Source organism: Bombus impatiens, unplaced genomic scaffold (assembly GCF_000188095.3).
Source record: "Bombus impatiens unplaced genomic scaffold, BIMP_2.2 scf_0091, whole genome shotgun sequence".
Classification (NCBI taxonomy): Eukaryota; Metazoa; Arthropoda; class Insecta; order Hymenoptera; family Apidae; genus Bombus; species Bombus impatiens.
The window spans coordinates 1,644,805-1,655,368 of NT_176510.1; the positions used below are offsets into that span (position 1 = coordinate 1,644,805).

General features: G+C 41.8%; 1 long non-coding RNA gene across 1 annotated transcript in view; it reads left to right on the plus strand.

Annotated features, from left to right (window-relative positions):
- Window positions 1-9,740, plus strand: part of LOC117151134 — a 23,448-nt gene extending 13,708 nt beyond the window's left edge. Inside the window, exons 3-4 of the long non-coding RNA XR_004460823.1 lie at window positions 7,397-7,801; window positions 7,952-9,740. This is a non-coding gene — a long non-coding RNA (uncharacterized LOC117151134). The remainder of the gene's footprint in view (window positions 1-7,396; window positions 7,802-7,951) is intronic.
- The last annotated feature ends 824 nt before the right edge of the window (window positions 9,741-10,564 follow it).

Sequence of the window (10,564 nt, forward strand, 5' to 3'; positions counted from 1 at the left end):
CACCCTCCACGACGGCCACGAGCTCGCGGCAACCGAAGTAATTACAGACGCGTTTCAGAGAGTACCGACTGAATACAGAAATTATGCAGATGGTGTAATAATATTCGCCACACGTTTGCCCGGGTCAATATTGAACTAAGCTTGCTCGTAATTCCTCGCAGAAGACGCGCGCCTCGCAAAAACTCGGTTTACGACGCGGCCGTCTAATTCGCTCCGGGAAAAAGAGGAATTTTGTTCTCTTTCCCTAACCATTCTGATTGTCCTTGACTGTCTACGCTGATTCATGAAAGTGTTTGAGCGTTTACCATAGTACATTTTTACATCGTATGTGTTGTATAAAGAATATTAATGTTTCATTGTTGTTATACGGCAGAAAAAGATTGAGTGAGTTATCATGTAACCTATTGAAAAAATCGAACGCTACAGGTGGATGAATAATGAATATCTATATGATCTGTAGAATAAGTATAGATATAAAGGGATCTTAGTATAAAAGCACGAGCGAGTCTTATATTCTTTAGTCTCTTTGTATTATTAAATTGTTTCCTGAATTTATATCGGGTCGCCCGGAAAGTTCGTTCCGATTTACATTTCGATTCTATGTACGTTTATTGAATTATATAGGTGACATTTTGTTCCACAACCTTTGTCCATCCTTCACGTAACTTGAATACTCCATCCTCCCAGAACCTCTTAGATTTTTCGGCGAAAATCTTTTCAATATGATCTTTCGTGTCGACCAGATTCCCTGAAGATCGGAACGATCTTTCAAGATAGTATCGTATGGAATTGTGGCTTAAAGGTTTACTAGAAATAGTAGGTAAATTAAAATTTCTACATAATAATCTACAGAAAATTAAAGAAGAGAGAATACCTCTCCTCTTTTTCCTCACACTTTCCATGATTGTTTCTGGCATCGAGTTGCAATATTTTCCAAGCAAAACCCAACACCGCTGCGTATGATTCCACATAAGGATTCTCCAGTTTGGAATCCAATACTCCTTTAAAATCTCAGTATCCCGCCATAAATCCGTGTCGATTCGATTTCCCGTGCCCGGTCCATTCGCGTCGCTAGCGCGACACAATCGTCGCGGCGTGTGCCGTGGTACTCGAGGCGGACTGCCGGCGAATCGCTCTATAAATCAGCCGTTAGCGAGTCAATTGAGACGTCGCGAGCACTCTTCCGCGTCCCTGGTCCGCGTCGTTGCAGGCTTTTTGTCGGCTGGTACGAGGGGCGCCGCGATGCCGGTCGTTAAACGCAGCCGTACTCGAGTACCCAAGTAACGATATGCTAAAACCTGCGGTAGAATCGTTCATCCCCCTGTGTTCCACGGTTCTGCTTTTCTCGGCCGTCAACGATGTTCTCTTTTTCCGCGATCTTCCACTCTCTCTTCTCATCTTCTTTTCTCACCTTGCGTTTGTATCGGTAGTTTCTCTTCCGTGGATATTCGTCTGTTGATTTCGTCTCTCTTCAACCACTGGGCGGGGAGATGCAGCGACCACTACCGCAACCCTCGTGGCCTGGTCGAACTTAACGGTGGCACAGCCGATGGCAAAGTGGCCTCTTGACGGTGAATTACGTCAAAAGCTTCGTTTCACGGGGCCGGTGACCATAACGCAGCTCGTTACCGATGCGGACGCCCCGGGAAACCGCAACAGGCGAGTGCACTCGTAAGAAAATATAACGTGCCTTGCGCTGGACGTGCCGCGCCACCCTCTCGCAACCCACCACCCCGTTCTGTCGCGCGGTTTGATGTACCGCTGCGTCACTTTATGTCCCCGGGGGCTGTAATGACCTATTTAGCAACGCGCGAGCATCGTTTTTTGACGTGCCTCGTATTTCGTATTTTCGAGGGTTGATTGTGCGTTTAACGAGCGACGATTTTTCTCTGCTTTCTTTTTTTGAGTGGAGTTAACCAGGGGGAAGTTTGTTCCGCAATAAATCAGGGAATAAAGGATGTTGAACACACTGGCTCGGTTTTCTTTATAGAAAAATAGCGGGATATTGTGAGTTTTATACGTTGAACGAGGTAAAATGTAGAAATTTTACGACGCGATAGGGAATGAAATATTAATTTTTCAGGGGTTGCGAGTTTCGTTCGGGATATCGAATCGTAAAATTCAGTCGACCTTTTCCCTACTGCCTCGCCATATTTTTCTGGTTTAAGCGTAACCTCCGTGCTCGCGGCCAATTAAATCGACGAAACGCGAGCAAAGGTTTCGCTGTGGTGCGTTTTGGGCAGCGCTGTACTCCGGGCAGTGTTATTATTTAACCGTATCAAGATCGAAAAATACAAGCAACCGAGAGGGCACACGATAAACTTCCGCGGCACTGTGCCGGGAAAACTATCAACTGTTACCCTGCAAAAGTAATCGGTTCATAACTCTACCTCTCTCTTTCTCTCTGGCTGTGATTGTGTCGTGAAACTTTCAAATGTACAGCGACACCGAGTAAATACAATATTTATCGAACTAGCGGAAACCACTTCTACATTATATACACCGTAAACTTTCCTTTTCCGAAACACAATGTTCCGGCCAAGAGAACTTATCACCTAAAGTTTTATGACCATCTTGGCTTTCGCTTGAGCAGTTGGTAACGTTGGATCGTTTGGTTATTCAGTACGAAACTATATTCCAGACATCAAAGGAATTATAGCATCCATTATACTCTATAATTTAACCCTTCAATGATTGTTTGATAACCACAATACTTTGATTTAATTTCAAAATATTTAATATTAATTTATATTCTATCATTTACGTTCGCTAAATGCTATTAATCTTTTGAGAAATATCGACATGACATTTTTATGTCCTCCTTGAAGAAGCTAATGATGTTTATCACATGAAACACTAATGACATATCATAAACTACGTTGTGAATGCATTACATTATAAACAAGAGTAAATCAAAGAACATGTTCAAATATTAAGAAACTTACTCTTATAGATCGCTTACAACCCAATTACACCTATTGGGAATTACAAATATAATAGAACAAACAAATAATACACAAATATGACCCTCCAAAAAACAGAATCTCTTTATACGCATGTCACTTTAAACAACTTGTTCAAAGAAAAAGTATTTATTTCTTAACAGCAAGCAGAATCTTCTCAACAACCACCCCGTATACGATTACTCGACACACTGAACGCAAGAAGACGTTCACCATTTGGTTAGAAGCGAAACTTGCTCATGTCACACTACTCGAAGAGCATTTTACAACATCTCGATCGTTAACATCGCCTCGAAACGCGTCGCAGATCTCGATAACGAGGGATCATGAAGAATACGCCACACAATGGACCATCACTGGCGTCTTTTGTTCCCCCTCTTTTTCCTTTCTCTTCGTTTCTCAGGTAGTCTGTAAAGTTTTGGACGGAAACGGGAGCGTATCAGGTGGAATTTAATCATATAAATGGACGAGCGTCCGAATCGGCTCGACGAAAAATAAAAGTTTCACGCGGCACCGACCATCCCCTCCAGGTTTCGCTGCCTCGAACCCCTACGGAATTTTTCCGATCGAATTAGCCACGGCGAAACTTTGCTCGCACTGCTTTCGAGCCGACCATTCGCCCCTCTCAACTCGTTCCTCTATTTCTTTCTTTTTTTTCAGTTTTCCACAAGGTCTGCGTTTCGAAACCAACTCCCCCCTCTATTTATGCAGGACAGCTCTTTTTTTGCCACGGGACGAACCGCCGGGGTGAACTGACCAGCTCTCGACTGAAAGTCGAGGGAGTGGATGTTGCAAATTTCAGTCCTTTCTCTTTTTAATGATGCGTCGCGCAGGGATCGAAGCGTTGATTATCCAACTTTTATTGGCGACTGAGTGACGAGACGGCGGCACCTCAAAATTAGCATGAGAAAATTGTGTGGTGTCCATAATGAGAGTGTGTTTTAAAATATAAATGATGTATGAAATTTAAAATTATGCATCTCGATGATTCGTAAGAGTATTGCAATAAAATTGCAAATTAGTCGTATGTTTGCCAACGAAAAATGTATAATATGAAATATTGTAATACATTTCGTATATTTCGTAAAATATATATGCTCTTTTTAGGAGGAATCTCTTTCAATGTAAATCCGGATGTTTCTCAAGTGTATACGCGAAAGTAACGATCGAAGAAGCTCGAAAGTTGCTCTTGTTTTGCTCCAGCGTCACGTTTGCGGTCTCCACAGTGCTGTCACGGTATTCCATAGGAACCGTTCGGAAAGAAAAAGACTCGACGGAACAAGCAAAGACTCAACGAAACAAATAAAGATTCATGACACGATCGAATCCTCGTTTTTTGAAAGCAACGATCCGTTCGAGGGTGATAGGGCGTGACATTGTAACTCGTGAGGAGGTTGCTCTTGTTTTTGATAAATATTTAAAAGTCGACATATAGCCGATTGAAAAAGAATAGACACTTCGTCTCTAGCTACAATTCTTCTTTTTAAATATTTCCCTTTTAATAAATTGTATTTTCGGTCATTAAAATTGAACTCCCTAGGGACGATTTCTCGAAAGTTAACAAGCGATAATTGACTTTTTTTTGAAGAGAGATTGTTACTCGTTAAAGTTAATTATTCATCAGGAACGTAAAGTAAAATGCGACTAACTTGGAACAGAACAAAGGAAATTGTTGTAATATTCATAAATCAAAGATAGCTTTTTACCTAATAAATTATTTTAACGATAATGCTTGCTTTTATCTCGTTTCTGAAGCTCGCACTCATCTTTATAAGGTCGTACACACTTCAGCAAGTGAAATAACTCGAAATCAACGATGAGAAAGTGGCGCCATTCGAGACGAATAATGTTTCTTTATCGACGCATAACCAGCGCGTTCGCAACAGCTCGCAAATTCCGGCGTAATACATTTTCCAATTGAAAATTCCACTGAAGCACACGCAGCCTGCATAAAGCATCATTAGAGAATCGTATTCTTGAGATACGACCGATTCGACGCGTGCACAATCCAATTTGCTTCCACTGAGTCCAACAGAGAAATCTATTCGAGCGGACACCTCGCGCGTTAAAAGCAAGAAAAATCAGGCTTTATGGATATTTTCACGCTCGTTTAACGCGTTCTTTTAACCACGTCACGAGCCATTTCAGCAGCTGATTCTTAATTTCTGGCTTGATAATCTATGCTCCTCTTGACGCTTCCTTGCTCGTCAATATCGTCGGTTTTCTAAAAGTGAAACATCTAACAATAAAAATGTTTCACCCTTCGTGTAAACCAATCATATATAATTGAATATCATAAAATCGCTTTAGAAAATTATTGTAAATCCTAAACTCCAATTCTGTTAAACTTACAACACTAAGTATATATTAATAAGAACTGCAAAGAACACTAGTATACACCGATCTCCAAATAATTCCACAAACAGATGTACTAAACAATTTTATCTCGCACGGCAAATAATACCCCGGGATACCCGTTATAAAGAACAAACAAAATTCGAAGTAACGCGACTGAAAGCGTCCTCGACTGTGTTTGAACCAGGTAGGTGTACCTCGAATCATCGATACGGTGTCACGGTGTTCGAAACGAGGCAAACGTTCTCAGCGTAGCTATATTGTCTCAGCAAACTCGAAGTGAGGTGAGCGATGGGAGCGAGGGAAAAGCAAATAGCCGGTCATCCCGCGGCAGAACTTATCGTTTCTAAAATGGCAGCCGGAGGGTCGCGGTCGTCCCTTTGCGACGAATCTTATCGAGACTGACGAACCGGGGCTACAAACTGCGGCTTGCTTTCGGGAAAGCAAACAAAACCTCAAAACGGACGTAGAACCGCGAAGAAAGCCGAGGCAAATAAGAAACAGATAGACTAAGAAATATCGTAAGACAGAGAGGGTGGGAGAAGAGAGAACGACACGAGAAGAAATAAAACACGAGAAAAAAAACGCGAGAGGACAGAAAAGTGTCCTGTGTCCGTTGTAGGAATCAGTCGGAGCAATGAGAAGGAGAACAACAGGAGGAAGAAGGGTAAGAAGACAAATCGACGTTGAGAAGAATGGAAGAAAGTCAAAAGAGAAAAAAGGAAGAACAGAAAGGCAAGGAATCACCTTTCGGTTCCCACGAGATTTTACGTCTCGCGACCGACCCTGGGGAGACGATGGAAGCGGAATCAATTTTACGGGCGGACGGGCATCGATGCCTCGCCGATTGGCATCGATCCGATCGAAGTATCTGGAGGTCTCGATCTTCTGGGAGTCGCGAAATTGCCCGACCTCGGAAATCCCGTCCGCCGCCTTTCTTCCGGTCCTCGTCGTCGAGGAAGCCGCTTACGTTGGTCCTTGGTCTCGTCCAATTTGTGGCCTTCCCGGGTCCCGCTGTGTTTCGTTGTCTTCGAGAAGGGAAGAACGAGGTTCGTCCTCCGTCGTCCTTTTCAAAGAGCTCGATCCAAGTATCCGTGGAAGATCGAAACGGAAGAAACATGAGCAGCGCGGGCAAAATGTTATTGGAAACTGTTCGAGTCATGCGACACTCGCTGGCACCTCGTTTCTGACGTTTTCGCATTTCGCGTTTCTCTTTCGCTTTACTGTCGCGACGTTCACATTGTTTATAGTTGTATGAAAATCAGGAAAGATGGTGAATGGGGCAGGCAACGAGATTCTGATCGTTTCGATTTCGATCGCGATGAAGCGGATTGAATTTCGTTTTGAGGATGGTGGAGCTTTTCTGCGTAACGATGTACGGAAAGGGGGTTGCTTTACCATTACAGAGTTCTCGTTTCGCTGATGGCATGGAAAATTGTATTGAGTTTGATATCGGTTAAAATCGAGGAACGTTATAGCGAAATGGGACTTATTCTAAATCTGCATTATTCATCTTCTATCTGGATATTCTATTATATATGCTTATTATTCAATTGTACTTTAAAGATACATACATAAAGTGTACTTCTTAATCCCCATAATTCTTACTGTAAATTTAAGCATCTAGAGGCAGATGTACGTCAAAGACTGTGCTGGAAGCTACATCGAGCTATTACGACGTCGATGAGAGAACAACAGAGGAAAATAAAAAGAACGTAAAACAGGGCAACGTTTCACGGTGTAAGACAAGAGAATGACGGAGGTGCTGCTCGAAAACGGCACCATCGTCGTTGTCGTCGTCGTCGTCGTCGCCGAACGACCAAGGGAACACGACACTGAGCAACACGAGGGCGGAGAAGAACACGAAAACTCGCTGCCTCGTAATTAATAACCGTTCGAACAGCGTGCACCAGGCGTGGGCGTCGCAAAGTGGCTGTCGTTAGTCGCTCGTTGAGACGGCGCCTTGCCGCCTGGACTCGTTCGCACTTCGTACCTCTTGCGTGCAACCCCGTCGAAAAGCTGATTTCGTAATGTTTCACCGAGAACGGAGAAAAATCTCGGGTAATTATTCCTTCCAGCCGCTGTCTTTCTACCCGCGTGCTACCAACAGCGACTCATTTTTTTTTCCTGGCGTACTCAACCCTCACGTTCTCACTGTAATCGTATGGCTACGTGTTTAAAATGTTACGTTCACTAGAGGTTAATTATAGCAGTGTAGATAAGGAGAGTATGTATATTTATGCAAAGTTGTATTTTTACGAACGCGAAGGAACAAATGGAATCAATCCTAGCTTTTTTATTTCTATCCTAGCAATTTTCTATCACGATAAATCAAGATTATTTCACATCAGATCTAAACTTGTTTGAAATGAGAGCTATATTAATAAGCTCATACTTTTTAACTATTTATATGCTACCTTTATTTATTTTCATATATGGAGTCTATAATTCGTCAGAATGATATCGATAGGAATGTATATAGAGTAAGTACGATATCACAGGGTGACAATTTTCTTCCATTATTATGAATAATATTCTGAATGAAATTTGTTAATGATTTTACTTGTTAATTATTTCTTGCAATTCTGTATAATGTAAATGTGTGAATACAATATGAAATATTACATTCAAAGGAATTTGTACGTTCGAAATTGGAGAGCAATTACACATAGAATAGAAAGGACGGGTGTGGAAATATCGAAGGTATATAACCGATCGACCAGCAAAACTTGAACGCTTTGTGCGACGAGACTGGGACGAGTCACGATTATCTGGCAAAGTTTGAAAATTCGATATTGTAATTTTGGATAAAAGCGATTACGTTTAAAGCAGCGGGATTCGATGTTTAGCCACGTTAATATCGATCATCTGTACACAATTAAGGCAATATAATATCGCTGGAGTTTCAGATGAAAGCAAGCCCCGGCTATAAAATCTGCTCTTTCAACGGACCCAAGTGCCCATGAAATTAAAAGCTTTCCATCTAATTGCGATAACATCGAACGCGATTAACCGATAATTCTCGATAAATGTGATCATATATGAAATTTCGTGCATAACTGGCCTCTGTGTAATTTCAAAGCCTCGACATGTTCATGACCATGAACATCCTAAAACGAAAAAGCTATCGAACTTCTCAGAAATCAAACAGATCATTAACTGATCATTAATATCCAAACGTGAGGGTAACAAATATTTAATTTCGTAGCTTTACTCGTTGCAAGAAGATGATATAAATAAATTCTATGGTAAATTTAAAAAACAATATTTGTAACATCATCGCTTTCTCGAACTTCCTAATTCACTGAATCGATCAAAATATTTTCTGCTATTGCAAAATCTCGAAATGTTCAGTCCACGAGAATTCTAAAATGGAAAAGTAATTACTTGTTTCCTTAAATGCAAAGAAGACCAAAAGAAGAAGAGCGAGGGAAAAAAGAATCTTGATCAGGCTTTCGTTTCACGTTCGAACAACGCTCCTTTTGTTTCCATCGTTTTGGAACCGCTCGAAGGGAAAGAGAGAACTTCCACATCGTGCATCGATCACCGCAAAACTCGAAGCAACTTTTTCAAGAATCCCTTTGAATTTCTTCCCCGTTGCTTCAGTCAGTTTCGACTACAGAGAAAACGAGCTCTCTTTCCTCTCTCCTTTTCCTTTCACTCCGACACACAGACATTTCTCTTCGATGAACGTTAGCGTATTTTCCTTTCTTCTCTTCTTTCTCTCTCTTTTTCTCTCTTGCCAACTTTTTTTTTTACATATCGTAATAGCTCAGGCCTGCCGTCTTTGACGCCCTTTGTCGCGCATCAGCGGCGCGAGTTTCGAGACATCGCTCTTCCTTGAAACTTTCTCATTCGTCAAATTAGAATTCGCCTTTCCGCCGGCGCGACGGCGACGCTCCCCGGAGGCTCTCTCGCTCTCCAACGCCACCTCTCCTCGCCTTCGTCGAGACAATGGATCAAAGGATCACACACAGCCTCTCCTGGACCTTAAATTCCGCTGTTGCTGCTCTCCCAAGGAACACCGACCGACGGGGCACGTCGAAAAGTCGCGTCGCGACGCGATTGTCACCAAACCCCTCCCCTGGAAAGATCAAACGACCAACCGGGACACGAGTCGCTCGTTTCCAAGTGTTTCCCATCGAGATCTCTCTGAACCTGTCTACTTCCGAAGAATTAAATACCATTGTACTAACAGATGGGGAAAAAGGTGGGTTTTTTTAAATATTTTGGTTTGGAGTTTGGAATTTATCGAAGATTTGTAATGTTGGTTATTCACAGCACGAATGTTATTGAGACATCAATCATGCAGTTTGGAAGAGTTTGAAGTAGTAGGACTTCATTGGGTTTTGAACATGAAGGATCGAAAGACATATATATTGATGACTTCTTCTAAAGGCCTTTGATTCTAAAAGAATAGCACTGATGCCATATATCGCCTAATGTAACATCTAACACCTTTTCTTCTTGGAGTACAACAATAAGCGTAAACAAAATGTAGGAAATTACCTTTTCAAATACGATATAATGTAAATAACTCCGATTTAAATGTAATATAATTAACTCCAATTCTAATACAATTTAAACAGAATATCATTCTAGAAGAATTAAAAATTCTCCTAATTTTTAATACTTCTTACGTTTCTCCTCCGTGTCTTTTCTAGTAATAGTACCATGAAAGTGCATAGCATAGTATCATATAATACAGTAACACCCGTACATAAACGCTGGGTTATTCGTCTCTTAATAGTCCAAATGATCGTCTTCGTCGAGATAAACGTGGCGAAAACTTTGGAAACTGAATCCATCATGGAGATCGTAAAATATTAAACCGCACAATATCAAAGCACAATATTCTGACTCAGCATCGTAAAGTCTTTAATGAGTATTATCGAGACTCCTGACATCTACACATGACAGAAACCGGCGTGAAACGTTACTCGATAACACGGTCTTTAATCGAAGCACGCATTGCGACGCTATCGTTGGTACTGGATGATATAAGAGTTTGATGCTGCAGACCGTTCGATTGGCTCGTTTCACGGATTTGATGTACGACGCCCGGCCATGGATCGTTTCTCGCTGCACAGCCGTGAAATCAATTTTGGGATCTGTCGTTGGAACTCGCCACTAAACTCAGATCTCGCTGTTTTTGCGTGGATCTGAGCCACCGGTTGGAAAATAGATCAATAGATAGGAGATATGTGAGCAGATAAATGGCTAAAATAGAGGAAAGGAGGAGTAAA